Here is a 17,781-nt window from a genome sequence, read left to right on the forward strand (position 1 = left end):
TGTTCTTGTTCGTCATCTACTTATCATCTGTTTTCCACTCTAGATTGTAAGCTCCATGGGTACCTAGGACTGTGATTTATTAACCATTTATTTCACATTAATTAGAATTTTTCTATTTTTGACCAAGCATGGCCCTGCCTAGATATCTTCAGAATTCTTGAAGCTTCCCTATTTCCATTTGTTTCCTTACCTAATCAGTATTCTTTTAAACACAGAGGTTTCTAATGGAAACATTGGCGCTGACTGCTTTAGGAGCATAAATGGCATCAGTAGCTGACATGGGCCCTACTTTGCCACTGGCAACAATTAAATTAGCTATATAAAACCAACACAAGCACTGCAGTATCCATTCAGTAAAATAACCATTCAGTCTTTCAGCAAACATAATACTGACCTGTGTGACTGTGCTTTTAGTACATGAGCAAGTTCTGAGAATTGTCTGCCCAAGACAAGGCATTAACACAGCTCCTGACTCCTGTTTCCATTGTTGCCTGAAAGGGTTGCCTAATTAATTGATTTTATTGAATCTCTACCAACACACATTTGTTCCTCACTAAGCTAACGAAAAAAAAGCAGAGGAGCTACTTTTGTAAAATCCAAGAAAGAGGTTGCGGAGGTCCTGTTTTATGCTATGTATATTTGTAAATAAAAGTATAGTTGACATGGTTATTGACTGCTTAATGCCAAGAGATAGAAACAAGCACATCTGTATATCTCTGTGCTGAGAGAGAAGCATTTTATCTGAACCAGCAGAATATTCTCACCCCCTTATACCTGTATATGTTATCACTCCCTCCTGACCACATTGGCAGCATGCGCTTTGTAAAAGCAAAAAGCAAGTATAAGAAGTGCACTTCTAGAAAGGTAGAAGAGTTTAGGGAATGAAACAATGAACACTGCCTTAACTGATGCTTGCTGAAAAAAAAAAAAATCTTTGGGTATACATTATTAGGCCCGCTTTGCAGATGAGGACATTGAATCTCCAGGAGTGATAACACTCGATTTTATATAGCTATAAAATCCAAATCAACACTCTCTGAGGCCAAAATCTCTAGTATAGTTAAGTAACCCAGGCAAGAAAGTAGATAGGCTTAAACTAAAGCAATAGACATGGAAATGGAAATAGAGATAAAGGGACAAACTTAAGAGGGATTTACAGAATTGTAGAAATTGTGAGTGATTTAAGGTAGAGTGAGGAAAAGTGGTTTCTCCTCCAGTAGATAGAATGCAGTGTCATTTCCCAGACAGAGGAAAGAAGAGTATACTTAGGCAGGTGGAGAGGGAGTAGAGAAGAAAGGGGGAGAGATAAAGTGACAAGTTTAAGTTGGAACATTTGAACATGGGATGGCTTTAATATATGGTATGTGCAAGCAGAGTTAGATATAGAAGTCTAGCTCTCAAGAAAGGAATCAATAAGAAGGTCAACAATGTAAACCATTATTAAGGAGTGATGTAAGATTTATTGAGAAGCTCCACTAGAATTTGAAACTGGGAGACTATTAGTCACTTTGAAGGAATTTCATTCACTGAGAGGTACAATCCAGACCATGGTAAAATAGAGAGGTGGGTACAAGGAGAGCAGATTAATTCCCTAACAATTTTGGCTATAAAGAGAAAAATAGTGAATGTGTAACACCTGGAAAGAAATATAGGGTTAAAATAACAGTGATTTGTTTTGTTTTGTTTTTTAACTATTTCATTCTAAAATAGAGATTGGAAAAAAAAGCTATAAAAATAGTACAAAGTATCCCAGTATACTCTTTACCCAGATTCTCCAAATCTTAACATCTTGTTATATTTGCTTTATTGAGGGTGTATATTTAAGTTTTCTGAATTATGTGCAGATAAGTTGCAGATATGATATCCCTTTAACCCTGATATTCAAAATATTTCAGTATGCATTTGTTTAAAAAAATAACATTTTACTACCTAACAGTACAATTACAAAAATCAGGATATTAACACTAATATAGATCAGATGAGAGTGGCATCGGAAAATAGTGTTATAGGAATTTCTAACAGGTATTCCAGAAACATCAATTTTAATGACTATCCATTCACAAAAATTCCTTCAAAATCAGATGAGGCATTAAACACCTGGGTGAAGCACAGAAATAAGAAAAGATGCATTGAAAATTGTAGGAAACATAGATTCACCCTATCAGATCACTTAGACACTCCCTGCAGGTATTCAGGGAAAAGAGAGACACTGTCTCCATAGGAGGAGGAAAATAAAGTGAGTGCTCAACTTTGCCATGAGCCTCAGAGCTGGTCCACCCCAGCACCAACCAGACTCTTGCAGAAACCTTGCAGGCCAGGAGAGAGTGGGATGATTTATTAAAAGCACTAAGAAAAAAATTGTCAAATCAGAATACTGTACCTAGCATAATTGTCTTTTAGGAATAAAGGAAAGAGAAAAAACTGTCCCAAACAAACAAAAGCTGAGGAATTTCATCACCACTAGATCTACCTTACAAAAATGCTGAAAAGAATTCTTCAAGCTGAAATGAAAGGATGCTAATTAATAAGATGAAAACAATGAAAAGTTTTTTTTTATTACCTACTAGTAAATGTCAGTATATGGTCAAATTCAGAATAATCTAATACTATAACATAGTAGTAGTGTGTAATAACTTAACTCTAGTATAAAAGCTTAAAGGACGAAGAATTTTTAAAAATCTGAAAAAGAATGGATGTGGATATATGTATAATTGAATCACTGTTGTACAGCAGAAATTATCACAATATTGTAAATCAACTATATTTCAATAAAACTTTAAAATAACTATAGCTAATATAATTTGTTAATGCATAAGCAATATAAAAGTAATGTGGGAGTTCCAGTTATGGCTCAGTGGTAACAAACACAACTAGTATCCATGAGGATGTAGGTTCAATCCCTGGCCCTGCTCAGTAGGTTAAGGATCCAGCATTTCTGTGAGCTGTTGTGTATGTTGCAGACATGGCTCAGATTTCACATTGCTGTGGCTGTGGTGTAGCTATAGCTCCAATTTGACCCCTAGCCTGGGAACTTCCACATGCCATGGATGTGGCCTTAAAAAGCAAAACAAACAAGCAAACAAACAAAAGTAAATTGTGACATCAAAAGCATAAAATATGGAGAGGGGGAGTAAAAGAGTAGAGTTTTTGCATGCAATCCCAGTTAAGCTGTTATCAGCTTTAAACATACTGTTATGTTTATAAGATGTTTTATGTAACCCTCATAGTAACTAAAAAGCAAAATCCTACAGTAGATATACTAAAGATAAAGAGAAGGAAATCAAAGAGAACCACTACAGAAAACCATCAATTCACAAAGACAGTAAAAGAGAAAGAAAAAAAAAAAATGGGAACTACAAAATAGCCATAAAACAATAGGATGACGTTAATAGGTCCTGGCAGACCAGTAATTACTTTAAATATAAATGGATTAAATTCTCCAATCAAAAGGCACAGAGTGGCTGAATGGATTAAACAAACAAGACAACTATTTACTGCATATAAGAGACTTGCTTCAGTTTTAGAGACACAGAGGTTCAAAGCAGAGGCATGGAAAATATATCTCATGCAAATGGAAATTTAAAAAGAACAGAGGCAGCTACACTTATACCAGACAAAATAGACTTTAAGTCAAAAGGTGTAACAGAAACAAAGAAGGTCATTATGTAATGATAATGGGGTCAATTCATCAAGAGAATATTGTCATCTAAATAGATGCAGAAAAGGCAGTTGACAAAACTCAACATCTACTCGTGATAAAAAAAAAAACTCTCAACAAATTGAGTATAGAAAGAACATACCTCAACATAATAAAGGCCATATATGGCAAGCCCACAGCTAATATCATATTTAACAGTGAAAAGTTAAAATCCTCTCTGCTAAGATCCAGAACAAAAAAACAAAGTGCCCATTCTAACCACTCCTTTCAACATAGTCCTGGAAGTCCTAACCAGAGCAATTAGGCAAGGAAAAGAAATAAAAGACATCCAAGTCAGAAAAGAAAAAATAAAATTATTTGCCTGTAGATGACATGATCTTATATACAGAACAGCCTAAAGACTCCACAAAAAAACTTAGAACTAATAAACACATTCAGTAAAGTTTCAGGTTACAAGATCAATACTCAAAAATCATGTGCATTTCTATACACTAACAATGAACTACATGAAAAAGAAATAAAACAATCCCATTTACAACATCATCAAAAATAATAAAACACTTAATAAATTTAACCAAGGCAGTGAAATTTCTCTACACTGAAAATGTAAAAGGAAAGAACTTAAAGAGAACAAAAATAAATTAAAAGATATCACTTGTTCAGGAATCAGAATAATTAGTATTGCTAAAAGGTCCATATTATCCAAAGCCATCTATAGAGCCAATGCAATCCCTATCAAAATTCCAATAGCATTCTTCATGGAAATAGGAAAACCAACCCTAAAATCTATATTGAATCACAAAGCAATCTTGAGAAAAGAAGAACAAGACAAAAGCATTCAAACTATGCGCAAATCTATAGTAATCAAAACATGGTACCACCATAAAAACAGACACTTAAACCTATGGAGCAGAATAAAGAGCCCTGAAATAAACACATGTATACATAGTCAACTAATACTTGAGAGGGAGCCAAGAATACTCAATGAGGAAAGGATAGTCTCTTCAATAAATGGTTTTGGGAAAACTGATATTTACATACAAATAAATAAAACTGGGCTCCTATCTTATACCACCTACAAAAGCTAATTCAAAATGGATTAAAGATTTAAATGTAAGACCTGACATTATGAAACCACCAGAAGAAAACACAGAGAAAAGACTCCTTTATTGAGTCTTGGCAATGATTTTTTTTTTTGATATGGCACCTAAAGCGCAACTAACAAGAGCGAAAATAAGCAAGTGTGATATCATCAAACTCAAAAGCTTCTCCACAGCAAAAGAAAATATCCACAAAATGGAAAGGCAACTTATGAGATGGGATGAAATATTTGCAAATGATGTTATGTAGTAAGGATTAATATGCTAAATATATAAGGAACTCATAAAACTCAATAGAAAAAAATATAATCCAATTTTTTAAATGGACAAAGAACCTGAATAGATATTTCTCAAAAAAAAGTACATGAAAAAATACTCAGCATCAGTAATTATTAGGGAATTGCAAATAAAAATCAGGGTGAGATATCACTTCATACCTGTTGGAATGGCCATGATCAAAAAAACAACAGATAACAAGTGTTGGTGAAAATGTGGCAAAAAGGGAAACTTGCACATTACTGGTAGGAATCTAATTGGTATAGCCAATATGGAAAACAGTATGGAAGTTACTCAAAAAAATTCAAAATAGATCTACACTATGATCCAGCAATCCCACCTCTGAGCCTATTTTCAAAGAAAATGAAATCATTACCTTGAAGAGATATCTGCATCCCCCATGTTCACTGCAACATTATTCACAATAGTTAAGACATGAAAACAGTCTAAGTATTCACTGGCAGTTGAAAGAATAAAGAAAATGTGGATGGAACATTATTCAGCCATAAAAAAGAATGAAATTCTGCCTTTTGTGATAACATGGATGAACATAGAGGGCATTATGCTAAATGAAACGTCAAAGACAAATACTGTATGTTTTCACTCATACATGGAATCTAAAAAAGTCAAACTCAAGGAAATAGAGTACAGAATGGTGGTTGCCAGTAGCTGAGGGGTAGAGAAAAGGGGGAGATATTGGTCAAAGGGTACAAACTTCCAGTTACAACATGAATAAATTCTGAGGATGTAATATATAGCATGATGAATATAATTAACAATATGTTATACTTGAAAGTTTTTAAGACAGTAAATCTTAAATGTTATTACTGCACAAAAAAATAATTATATGAGAGAATGGTAGTGTTAGCTAATCTTATTGTGGTAATCACTTCACAATATACACATGTAATAAAATCATCACATTTTACAGCTTAAATTATATATAGGTCAATAACATTTCAATAAAGCTTGGAAAAATGCACTAATACTATATTTCTATAGAATCAATAAACCACATGCAAAATTTTTCTTAGTGGTCCCGTTAATGCCTTTTTAGCAAACGAAAAAAAAAAAAAAACTAGTCTAGGCTCTAATCTAGAATCACATGGTGCTTTAATTTAACTGTCATGTCTCTTTATTCTCCTTTAATCTGGAGGTTCCACAGTCTTTCTCTTTCATGACCTTGTTACTTTTGAAGGCTAGAGACAATTTATTTTTGTAGACAGTTCCTTTAAAAAAAATTTATTGTTATAGTTGATTTATAATGTTCTGTCAATTTCTGCTATACAGTAAAGTGACCCAGTTTTATATATATATGCGTGTGTGTGTATATATGTATATATACATATATATACACATTCTTTTTTTGATTTTTTTGCTTTTTTTGTTTTTGTTTTAACTACTCAATGAATTTTATTACATTTATAGTTGTACAACAATAATCACAACCAAATTTTATAGCATTTCTATCCCAAACCATCAGTGCATCCCCCCAACCCTAACCTGTCTCATTTGGAAACCGTAAGTTTTTCAAGGTCTGTGAGTTAATATCTGTTCTGCCAAGAAGTTCATTCTGTCCTTTTTTGATTCCACATGTAAGTGATAGCATTTGATGTTGGTATCTCATTGTCTGACTGACTTGACTTAGCATGATAATGTCTAGGTCCATCCATGTTGCTACAAATGCCAGTATTTTATTCCTTTTAATGCTTGAGTAATATTCCAAAGTTTACCACGTCTTTGTTCACTCCTTTGTCAATGTACGCTTATGCTGTTTCCATGTCTTGGCTATTGCAAAGAGTACTGCAATGAATATCGGAGTACATGTGTCTTTTCGAGTCATGGTTTTCTCTGGATAGATGCCCAGGAGTGGGATTGCTGGATCAAATGGTAATTCTATTCTTAGTTTTCTGAGGAATCTCCACACTGTTTTCCACAGTGGTTGCACCAATATACATTCCCACCAACAGTGTATTAGGGTTCCTTCTTCTCCACACCCTCTCCAGCACTTATCGTTTGTAGACTTTTTGATGATGGCCATTCTGGCCAGTGTAAGGTGGTACCTCACAGTGGTTTTGATTTGCACTTCTCTAATAATGAATGATGTTGAACATCTTTTCATGTGTTTTTTGGCCATCTGTATGTCTTCTTTGGAGACTTGTCTGTTTAGATCTGCCCATTTTTGGATGGGGTTTTTTGGTTTTTTGGAGTTGAGCTGCAAAAGGTGTTTATAAATTTTTGAGATTAATCCCTTGTCAGTTGATTCATTTGCAAATATTTCCTCCCATTCTGTGGGTTGTCTTTTAATTTTGTTTAGGGTTTCCTTTGCTGTGTAGAAACTTTTAAGTTTAATTGTCTCATTTTTTTTTAATTGTCTTTACTCTAGGAGGTGGATCTGAGAAGATGTTGCCATGGTTTATGTCAGAGAGTGCTTAGCCTATGTTTTCCTCTAAGAGTTTTATAGATCTGGCCTTATATCTAGGTCTTTAATCCATTTTGAGTTTATTTTTGTGTTAGGAAGTGTTCTAAATTCTTTCTTTTACATGTGGCTGTCCAGTTTTACCAGCACCACTTATTGAAGGGGCTGTCTTTTCTCCATTGTATATTCTTGCCTCCTTTGTCTATATATACATTCTTTATCTCATATTATCATCTATGATGTTCTGTTACAAGTGATTGGATATAATTCCCTGTGCCATACAATAGGACCCTAGTACTTATCCATTCTAAATGTAATATTTTGCATCTACTAACCCCAAACTCCCAGTCCATTCCACTCTCTCCACCTCCCCCTTGGCAACCACAAATCTGGTCTCTGTGTCTAGGAGTCTATTCTGTAGATAGGATCATCTGTACCATATTTTAGATTCCACATATAAGTGATATCATATAGTATTTGTCTTTCTCTCTCTGACTTACTTCACTAAGTATGAGAATCTCTAGTTGCACCCATGTTGCTGCAAGTGGCATTATTTTGCTCTTTTTCATGGCTGAGTAGTATTCCATTGTGTATATAGACCACATATTCTGAATGCATTCTTCTATTGATGGACATTTAGGTTGTTTCCATGTTTTGGCTATTGTGAATAGTGCTGCAATGAACACAGGGGTGCATGTATCTTTTCCAAGGAAAGTTTTGTCTGGATATATGCCCAGGACTAGGATTGCTGGGTCCTATGGTAGTTCTATATTTAGTCTTCTGAGAAACCTCTATACTGTTTTCCATAGTGGCTGTATCAATTTATAGCCCCATCAATAGTGTAGGAGGGTTCCCTTTTCTCCAGGACTTGTTATTTGTAGACTTCTTAATGATGGCTATTCTGAACAGTATGAGTCAGTACCTCATTGTAGTTTTGATTTGTGTTTCTCTAATACAAACTAATGTGGTGTTGAGCATTTTTTTCATGTGCCCGTTGGCCATCCGTATGTCTTCTTTGCTGAAATATGCTTAATGTTCCTTAATTTAAGTTCACCTAGGGTCACCTCATGATGAAATTCATGTTATGTATTTTTTATGGAAAGACCACAAAGATAAGCTTGGCTTGTCCTCACTGCATCATATTAGGAAGTACAGGTATCTATTTGTCCTATTGCTGGAGATGTTACTGTGATCATTTAATTCGGGTGGCATTGTCAACTTTCTCCTTGTAAATCTAATTAGCAACCATTTGTAATTAATAAGTGTCTTGGAAAAGTCTTTGAGACTATGTAAATATCCTGCTACTTCTAAAAATATTCACCCACTAGTTTTTGCACTCATATATTATCCTTATCTGAAAAGATTAATAGAGTGGCTGCCAAACTGTGATTTGCTAATTCAATTTTCTTCGCTTTGTTGGCATGTAAGGAAGAGCTTTTTCTCCATTCTTTATTTTTCATATATTTATTAAATCAGTTTAGACTCATGGGTCTCTTATTTTAATCTACAGGTTATTCTCATTATTTATTTTGATGCGGATTTGGCCAGTGGAAGCCAAGAGATAGAAATTTCTCCTAAGGGATCCAGCAGGAAAGAAGGTTTGATAGGAGAGGGGAGAACATCACTGATGGACTGAAGTGTGAGAAAGCAGAAGGAAACAGGATGAAGAGCCCAGGCAGAAAGACAGTTTCAGGCAGGAGAAGAGATAACTTATCCACTGAGCTCATAGAAAAGAAGGAAAAAAAGTAGACAGACGGGCGATGGCAATGCTCAAGCTGAGAAGTCTGCAATGACCTCTACTCTGGGAAGTAGGAAGTGGAATGACTTGCTAGGAGTGAAGAGGCTATGAGAGGACATGACATCAAATGAGAACAGTGACAGTGTTACTGGAAACAGAGAGGCAGATGACTAGCCACATAAAAGAAAATCAATAGCTCTTGCAGGCAGGCATCTTATTGTCCTGTCTACCTGCAATCTGTAAAGTTGTCTCCATATGTTACATCTGTTTCCTGCACCACCACCACCACCTCCACACTGCTCAATAGCCAAGTTGTAAAAACAACTGCAATGATACACAAATGAAGTATTTCAGATGAGTTAAATAGAAGTATGAGGATTTCCCATTTAAGCTCGGCAGGTTAAGGACACATTGTCTCTGTGAGGAAACAGGTTTGATCCCTGGCCTTGCTCAGTGGGTTAAGGATCTGGCATGTGGAAACACTGCAGTGTAGTTCACAGATGTGGCTCGGATCTGGTATTGTCATGGCTGTGGTGTAGGCTTCAGCTGCAGCTCTGATTTGACCCCTAGCCTGGGAACTTCCATATGCTGTGGGTGCAGCCATAAAAAAGAAAAAGAAAAAAATAGAAGTATGGAGAGGGTAAGTAAGGGAGTAAAGTTTTTAAGACAATGCAGTTATAAGCAATGAGATCATGAAGAAGTAAAAACAAAAGAAGCTGGTGATGAAGAAAACTTGAAGTCTCGAAGCACTAGAAGTTCAAAAAGATTTGAGAAAGAGGCAGAAAGGAGGAAGGGAAGGGAGATGATTGAATGATGGAGATTAGGTTCGAAGAATGGGATACCAGAGTTTAAGACAGAGGTGTAGCATTTCTAGGGAACAGCAATGTCTTCTCATTTAGTACATGTTAAGTCTCACACTTGATCGAGCAAGAAAAGATGTAACACTTTATTGAATCAGAGGTAGCACCTATCAAACCTCCATCATCCAGAATTCAGCCAACATCCCAAAGGTGAGCGAAAAATGCCCATGAGTGGCAGTGGAAATAGATGAGACTTTATGCACCAACCTCATCCCTTTCATCAGATCTCAGTTTCTGCTTCCCAAACATAGAAAGTGTTTTCCCAAGGCTATATTATGTGCTATATACATTGTCTCACTTCTCTTCTCACTCTGATTTCCAATTATAATCCACATAAGAGAAAAGACAGAAAAATTTTGCAAAGTAAATATAGGAACCCCAAAAGTACACTAACATGGCATTGCCTAGAGAAAATGTAAAAATCCCTCCTGTGCAATGATGCCTGAACGATACCTTTACTAAAGCAAGAATATTATAACTCATCTCCGTTATATTAGTACTGAGCCATCTAGAAATGGTTAAACCATGCTGGGTATACTCAGAGCAGCAAATATTGAAAATATGTACTATATATCAAAAGATTTCCTATTAAAGAGTAAATCAGAAAGGGCAATTGGTGCTTTAAAGAGGATAAATTCCAATGTATTGTGACAGTCACTTCTGGAGAACACTGTGAATGTCCTTGAGACCAAATACAAAGACAGAAGGACAGAGTTCAATGTAATGTTTATTGGATATTTTCCATCATGCAGGCACTAAGCCAAATCCTTAATATGTTTTATTTTTTGTAATTCGTACAACAACACCCTGAATGCTACAGTTTTCCCGATTTAATGGCTGAGAAACTGAAGATTTAAAGGGATTAATCTGCTTGAAAATGTCAGGATTCAAACCCTAGCCCCCTGATTCTAAAAAGCTGTTTCCTTAAAGACTATGTTACTATGGCAAACTTCCTGGTCTTCAAAAATTATTCAATACAGGCAAATTCCAAGATAAGCAAGCATTTGTACATTTTCTGCTAATGTTTTTTCCCCAAATATATTAATGAGGTTGATATATACAAACGCAGTTGAAATATTTTACTCAGGGTTAACTGTATCATAAGATGACCCAAAAAATGACATTGTTTACAGCTCCAATATTTTTTAAGTTGCAAACTTTCTATTTTATAATTCCTCAGAAAAGAAACTTTATTAATAGATGGTCTAGCATAATCACTGATGGTATAAAAGGTATTAGATCAACAGACCTAACTCCTTCCAAGGTCAAGGAGTTCCCACTGTGGAGCAGCATGTTAAGGATCCAGTGTTGTCTCTGTGGCAGCTCTGATTGCTGCTGAGGCGCAGGTTCAAACCTTGGCCCGGGAAATTCCATGTGTTGCAGGTACAGCTGAAAAAGAAAAACAGGGGAAAAAAGATTAAGTCCTTGATTCATTGACTCTGGTTGAGCTTAACCAAAGATGCAAAATCAAAAACAGTGTCAGGAGGATTTTTACTATGTCTTTTGGAAATAGTTTACTAAGCCTTTTATTTACAAAATGGAGTGGAAACAAAATTATAATCCACTGTAGTTTAACATTTTATATTCCTTCATATTAATTTAAAGGTAAGAAACCATGAATGACAGGCTCAAAGAGACCGTCGCTGGTCATTTCTTAAGCTATAGCCATGGTTCTGTTTACCAGAACAGCATTTTTGTCCTTTTCTCCTTCACAAAACTATAGAGCCCTGTAAAATGGAGAGCCACAAAAATGTGCAGAAACTAGGCATTATTCCGTACCTTCCCTGAAGTTCTTCTAGTTCACCTCACTTTTATATTGCAACATTTCTAATATTCTCATCCAGGCTTTTGAGGTGATCAGTCTAAATTTGCCAAGCTAGGGCACAGAGTAGTTTTCAACTTTGGAGAAACATCAATGAACCCAGAAAACTCATTTCATGTGTGTGCCAAATGTCACAGAATACCCGATGGGTTCCTGGATTATTAGCTGAGAGGGAGGGAGAGAAAGGGAGAGAAAATGGGTATCATACTACCCAGATCCAAAAGTCCTTTTGAGGAAGCTGCTTGATAAAGTAAAAAGCCTGGGCTAAAACAGAGGTTCCATTCCCCTGATGCTAGAACAATTCCTCACTTCAGAAATGTCAACCATTGCCTTGGGGAAGGCATAAGTAAACAAAAAAGGTAGTTGTGTTTGCCACACTTAAACTGATTATTTTGGTATTAAATGAATACAACCATTGGTATTACATAGGATTTCATATTTGATTTTCATTTACAAGGCTTTTGGGGGGGAGTATGTATGTATGCACTACGTATTTTAATAGATGATCATGATACTAGTTAAAGCTAATTTTCTAAGCCTCAGATTTAATCTTAGCATTTTTAAGCAAGTTATAATGACCGATGAAATCTTAAGATCATAAAGCACTTTGCTGGTTTGTCTATAGGAAGCTATCTTAGAGCAACACCTAGTGGCTCTTTGGACTCCTCAAGGAAACATAGGATCAAGAATGAGCAGTTTAAACACGTTCCTTTCCTTTTAAGCAATTTTAAGATGTAGATATTGAGAATAATGTACACTTTCTACTTTTTCATGCTTTTCAAAGTTGTGTTTAATTTCTACTTGGTACAAATTGAACCCAAAATGCTGGTTTCTATTAATCTGGTGAGTCTATCACATGGTTAAAAAGAGTCTGTTTGGTTGCAATGACCAAAGGAGCTGTGGATATTTTGCACAAAAGCATTATTCTATAACCAAAAATGACTCCATGAAAAGCCATTGATAAGGAGAGGCTAATTAAAAATTAAGATTTAGTATTTTTAAATTATCAAAAACCACGAGGTTAATTTGAAGTAAAATGCTATGATGTGAGGATCTCTAGAAATTATTGGGCTTGTTTTATGTACTTTGCAGGAGGATTCAGAAACAAGCCTTATAATTCCGTGAAAATCTATTACTCCTCAGAATTCAATGGTGAGTTTAAAATCCTTTTTCGTCACATGTGATATTGAAATCCTTTCACTTCTTACAATATTAAAATCAGAAAGGGAGAAATTTTACTGGAATCATTTGCAGTGTCTGTGGAGGTCTGCCCGATCACTATCTTCAAATTGATTCAAGAAATGTTGACATTTAATACCATTCCGGGGTCGTGTTATAATCATTGTCGGCAGCATGAATTTGTGAGGTTTTTATTTTATGTTCTTGTCAAAATCTCTGTCACAAAAATGAGACCGAAAAAGTTTAATGCTTTATGTGCTCACTGAGAGATGATAATAACCCCAGCTTCTCTGACCTCCTCGGTATTTCAAAATTTAGTGGCTGGTTTGTTCCCCTTACTCCTTTTGCAGCCTCAGCAGCCTGAGAAGCCAAACCATCAACCAATCGAAACAAAGCATATAAAAATGGTTCAGAGCATTCTCTCCTGCTATCACCAGGCTCACAGCACATCTCTGATCTCTCCACAGGCAGGAGGGTTATGTCAGGCACATCATTTAAACCTTTCCTAATGACACTTGAAACAAAATGGAGGGCAAACAACACCAGCACTTCTGGCAAAGGCATTAAAATGCTCCATGGGCTTCACAATCAGGATATCGAATGCTAAAACCAGAGGTTTTTAAAAACAAGTCCAGTTACAAATTGTGTACCCCTAAACTCACGGTCGTGCCCACAACGTGTGGCCCAGACAAAGGTCTTTCCCACCTCTCTTTGCTTATCTCACAGTTAGTTTATGCCACTTTAGCTTACCTGAAATATCAATGCCAGAATCACAGATGCAGTATTTGGACAGGTAGAGCAACTACGTAGAGACTCAGCTTCATTTCGGCATGGGCTGCTGGAAGGCACTGCTCACCTCAGTAAAGAATTTCTGTTGGAACATTTTCTATTTCCCAACAACATAATCCTGTTACCTTTAAATATAGAAAAGAGAAGTTTCTTCACCAAGGCACTGAATTCTTTTATCCAGCCCTGAATTCAAGGCCCTTTGCAGCCCACCTAAGTCTGTTTCCTCACACAGATTCAGGGCGCATCCTTTCTACAGCCTCTTAGCCCAGTTTCCAAGCTCTTCTGTGTTAGTTCACCAAAAAGTCCAAAACAATTTCAGGAAGTATAACCAAAAAATTCAAAATTTTCCACAAATTCTTTTGTGGAGTGGGATGAGTTGTTTTAACTCCATTAAATCAATCACGGCTGATTGCACTGCAGGTGTCATTTATCCAGCTGCTGCCTATTTGCCTTCTACTTTCCGTCTAAGATACATTTGCTCTTATACCAATCTATTTTGGGATATAATTAGTTAGGACTCAAATATGGAAGCATTTTGATTGTAACATAAGTCTGAATGGTAAATAATGTGAGTTTCCATCCTTCTTGTTATAGCTGAGAAAAAGCACATTTTACCCCAGCATTTTCATCTATGCACACCTCAGCATATGTTTTTTAAGTTTCAAGAGATGCCTCAGTACAACCATAATGTTAATTTCCTCATTTTACACAAACTGCTTAAAATCAGCGTCAATACTAAGTTATACTACAGGACGATGTTCCAAGATTAATTCCTTAGCGTCTGGAATGATAATTATGTATTGAGAGAACTTAAGCCTGTTTAAAAGCTCCAAATTGGCTTAGAGATCTGCATGTAGAGAAGCCCTAGTAAAAGAGCAGAAAGAAACACCAAATGGTCCTAAAAAACATCTATTGAATTCATAGTCTCCAGGCAATGCTTTCCAAAATGTAGAATTTCATCAGTTCTGAATTGAAAAGATTGATCTGCTTGTCATGTTGAATAGACTCTAAAAGTAGTTTAAGCAACAATTGACCCGGAGCACAGTACCAGCGAGTCTTCTGGGCATCAGGCTGAAGGCAGCTCCAGATTTCTAAGATAACTGAAATTGTCTCTGTTGTGAAAAACAGCAAAGAATCTCACAACAGACTGGAATGCTCAAGAGGATTTTCATAATTATGGCTAAGAAAAAACGAGATTTGCTGGAAGCTGCATTTACATTAGTATGGCTGTGTCTTTCCTCACAATCCTTATGCTTACAAAATAATCAATTCCCTCTACTTTTCATAATTCCATTTGCTTCCTTTTTTTTCCCCCTCTGATTACCAGGCACTAAATTTAAGCCATATCACAAAAGGCAACTGTGAACATTTTTTTATTAGTGCTTAATCTATTTCTACTACTGAGTCATAAATTTTGTCAAATATTTTACACTCCACTCATCAAAAGGATGTAGGAACATGCTAGAATTCACATGCTCTAGCGACTGATGAAATGTTGAGGTGAGAGTTAGAGAACAACAGATACGACAATCATGAGCAAAAATGAAGGGGAATGTTCCACGTGAGCTGCTCGAGAGATGTGAGACGAATACTAAACATGTCACTGTGAGATGTCAGTAAATGTTGTGTTAAGACCATAAACCACAGTTACATTCCCTTATATTAAGAAGCTCACATTCCTCTTTGTTTCGTCTAGGACCAGTCAGTCTCCTTGCTCTGTTCTTTCAGCTCCTAATAAAGGGACTTACTTGTTCTCCAGTTGAACTGCTTGGGTGAACAAAAGAAGAGCAGGAACAATGCAGCCATTCTGCAGCTGACACACGTCGTTGCCGATCTGCTGACTCACTTGGTTGATGTCAGACAACATCCAGGCCCGCAACTGGATTACCTACCTGGATCCTCCTTCAGTGTCTTCAACTCTGCGGCCAGGTGCCTGGGTTTAACCCTCTGATGAAGGGCCCCAGCTTCTGCAGGACATACTCATCGGTAAAGTCAAAGCCAACAGGAGCAAACAGGATTTGAGTTCATTCTGGGGGTTCCAGCCTGCTCGTGAGCCTCCCTTCCTATAGGCCCACTGTGGACATCAAGCCCCAGCATAAGATGTGAAGACAACAGCCTTGTTGAACCAGGCCCACAAATTCATAAGCCAGTTCCCTGTAACAAAAACAAAAACAAAGTTTAAATACCTATACATCCACACGCATAGTATTTATATACAGAATACAGATAGAGATATATAGATTTTGCTTCGGTGGTTAAATCTTGATTGATAGAGAATTTTGTTTTTAAAAAAAAGTGTTTGAAAAACCTCATCCAGATAATAAGTATTTACTGTTGAATATTTTATTAGAGATATTCAACTTTTGGAAGAATTTTGTGTTCAAACCTGAATTCCTCAGGTTTTCAAGCCTGGCTCTCCTCACGTTATCTGAGATCTCACGGGTCATATTAAATCCATGATTCAAGGGCTAGAACACTAACATTTAAAAAATATGTAATTTGTATTTATTTATTTTGCTTTTTAGGGTCTGCACCTGCAGCATATGAAAGTTCCCAGGCCAGGGGTCCAATCAGAGCTGTAGCCACCAAACTACACCACAGCTCACAGCAACATCCTTAACCCATTGAGCAAGGTCAGGGATCTTACCTGCAACCTCATGGTTACTAGCCAGATTTGTTTCAGCTGCACTACAATGGGAACTCCTAAAACTATGCAACCTTTAAAAGAAAAAGAGTCTTTTGAGGATGCCCAAGCACAAAATGCAAATTTCAGCACCAAAGACAGTAACTGATCAGGAATGAATGGTGGGCCTTCCCTTATGGTACTGGAGATCAGTTTAAGCAAGAAAAATTGCAGCTGACTGAGTCTTCTTTCTGAGTCTTGTGGTGCCTTATATAGTAATTAGTTTGTAAAGATTAGAAAATAAGGCAAATGTAGCCATTTAGTAAAAAGTTACAGAAAGCATACAAAGAGATAAAGCTATATTTTCAACATACTGCTTTGAATATAAATAACTTTTTCCTTCAGAGCACATAGATTGGTTCACTTTAATAAGTATCAGTTAGAGACAATAGCTTGATTTCTACCAAAAGGCAATAACTTTCCACTAAATTACAATGATATTTCAGATCTACCAGCAGCAACATTGCCCTTTCTATTCCTGTCCTTTTTCTAGTTTATAATTTGATGGTGATACTTAGGGCATTCTGTTTTTTCAATTGAGTAGCAATTGTTCTCCACTGTTTTGTAATTTAGTTTCAAAAAATTAATTTTTCTAATGTTTAACTTATACAAGTTAAAGAGAAAACAATTTTATTTAATATGGCTCCAAAATTCTGTGTAAACAGTATGAGATTTTTTTTTTTTAGCTGTTCTGATTAGACCATGCCATAAACTAAATTGAGTCCAGCATATTTCAGAGGAAAAAAATTTCCTCCTCCTCAAATTTAATTTTTCCTTTTTTGTTGGGAACACATCTTATTGCATCATGGATAAAATTCATTTTAGAATGCATCTAATTCTTAGGCATAAAGCTAACTGTCTTTTTAAAGATCCTTCCATCTTATGCCCTATTAGATCATATTACTGCAAAATGACTTTCCTCTAATCCACAATGCTGCTGTTATCCTGATTAAAAAGAAAACATGAGGAATTAAAATTTACCTTTGATTCTAATTCTCTAATCATCAATCAAGCTTGTCTTCTTTTTGACCATTTTTATTAGAGTTTTATACCAATACAGCTATACTGAAGCTGAGTTTATTTTATATTCCGTTTCTCCATTAGTCAATTTTATTGTAAATACATCTTTCTGACATTTCTGTAATAAAGAATGCTCTACCTGGAGATGTAGTTTATCCAAATTCAAACTCACCCATTGCTCAGGCTTACATTACTTGGCTTTGCCTCTGCATTATTAAATTACAGCGTTTTTTCCCT

At 35.9% G+C, this 17,781-nt stretch overlaps 1 long non-coding RNA gene across 1 annotated transcript in view; it reads right to left on the reverse strand.

The window, feature by feature from the left end:
* LOC110260405 overlaps positions 9,807 to 17,781 on the reverse strand; it is a 59,320-nt gene continuing 51,345 nt past the window's right edge. Inside the window, exons 5-6 of the long non-coding RNA XR_002343651.1 lie at positions 15,734 to 15,995; positions 9,807 to 13,966 (exon numbers count right to left, since the gene is read on the reverse strand). This is a non-coding gene — a long non-coding RNA (uncharacterized LOC110260405). The remainder of the gene's footprint in view (positions 13,967 to 15,733; positions 15,996 to 17,781) is intronic.

The sequence above is a fragment of the Sus scrofa genome, chromosome 1 (assembly GCF_000003025.6).
Source record: "Sus scrofa isolate TJ Tabasco breed Duroc chromosome 1, Sscrofa11.1, whole genome shotgun sequence".
Classification (NCBI taxonomy): Eukaryota; Metazoa; Chordata; class Mammalia; order Artiodactyla; family Suidae; genus Sus; species Sus scrofa.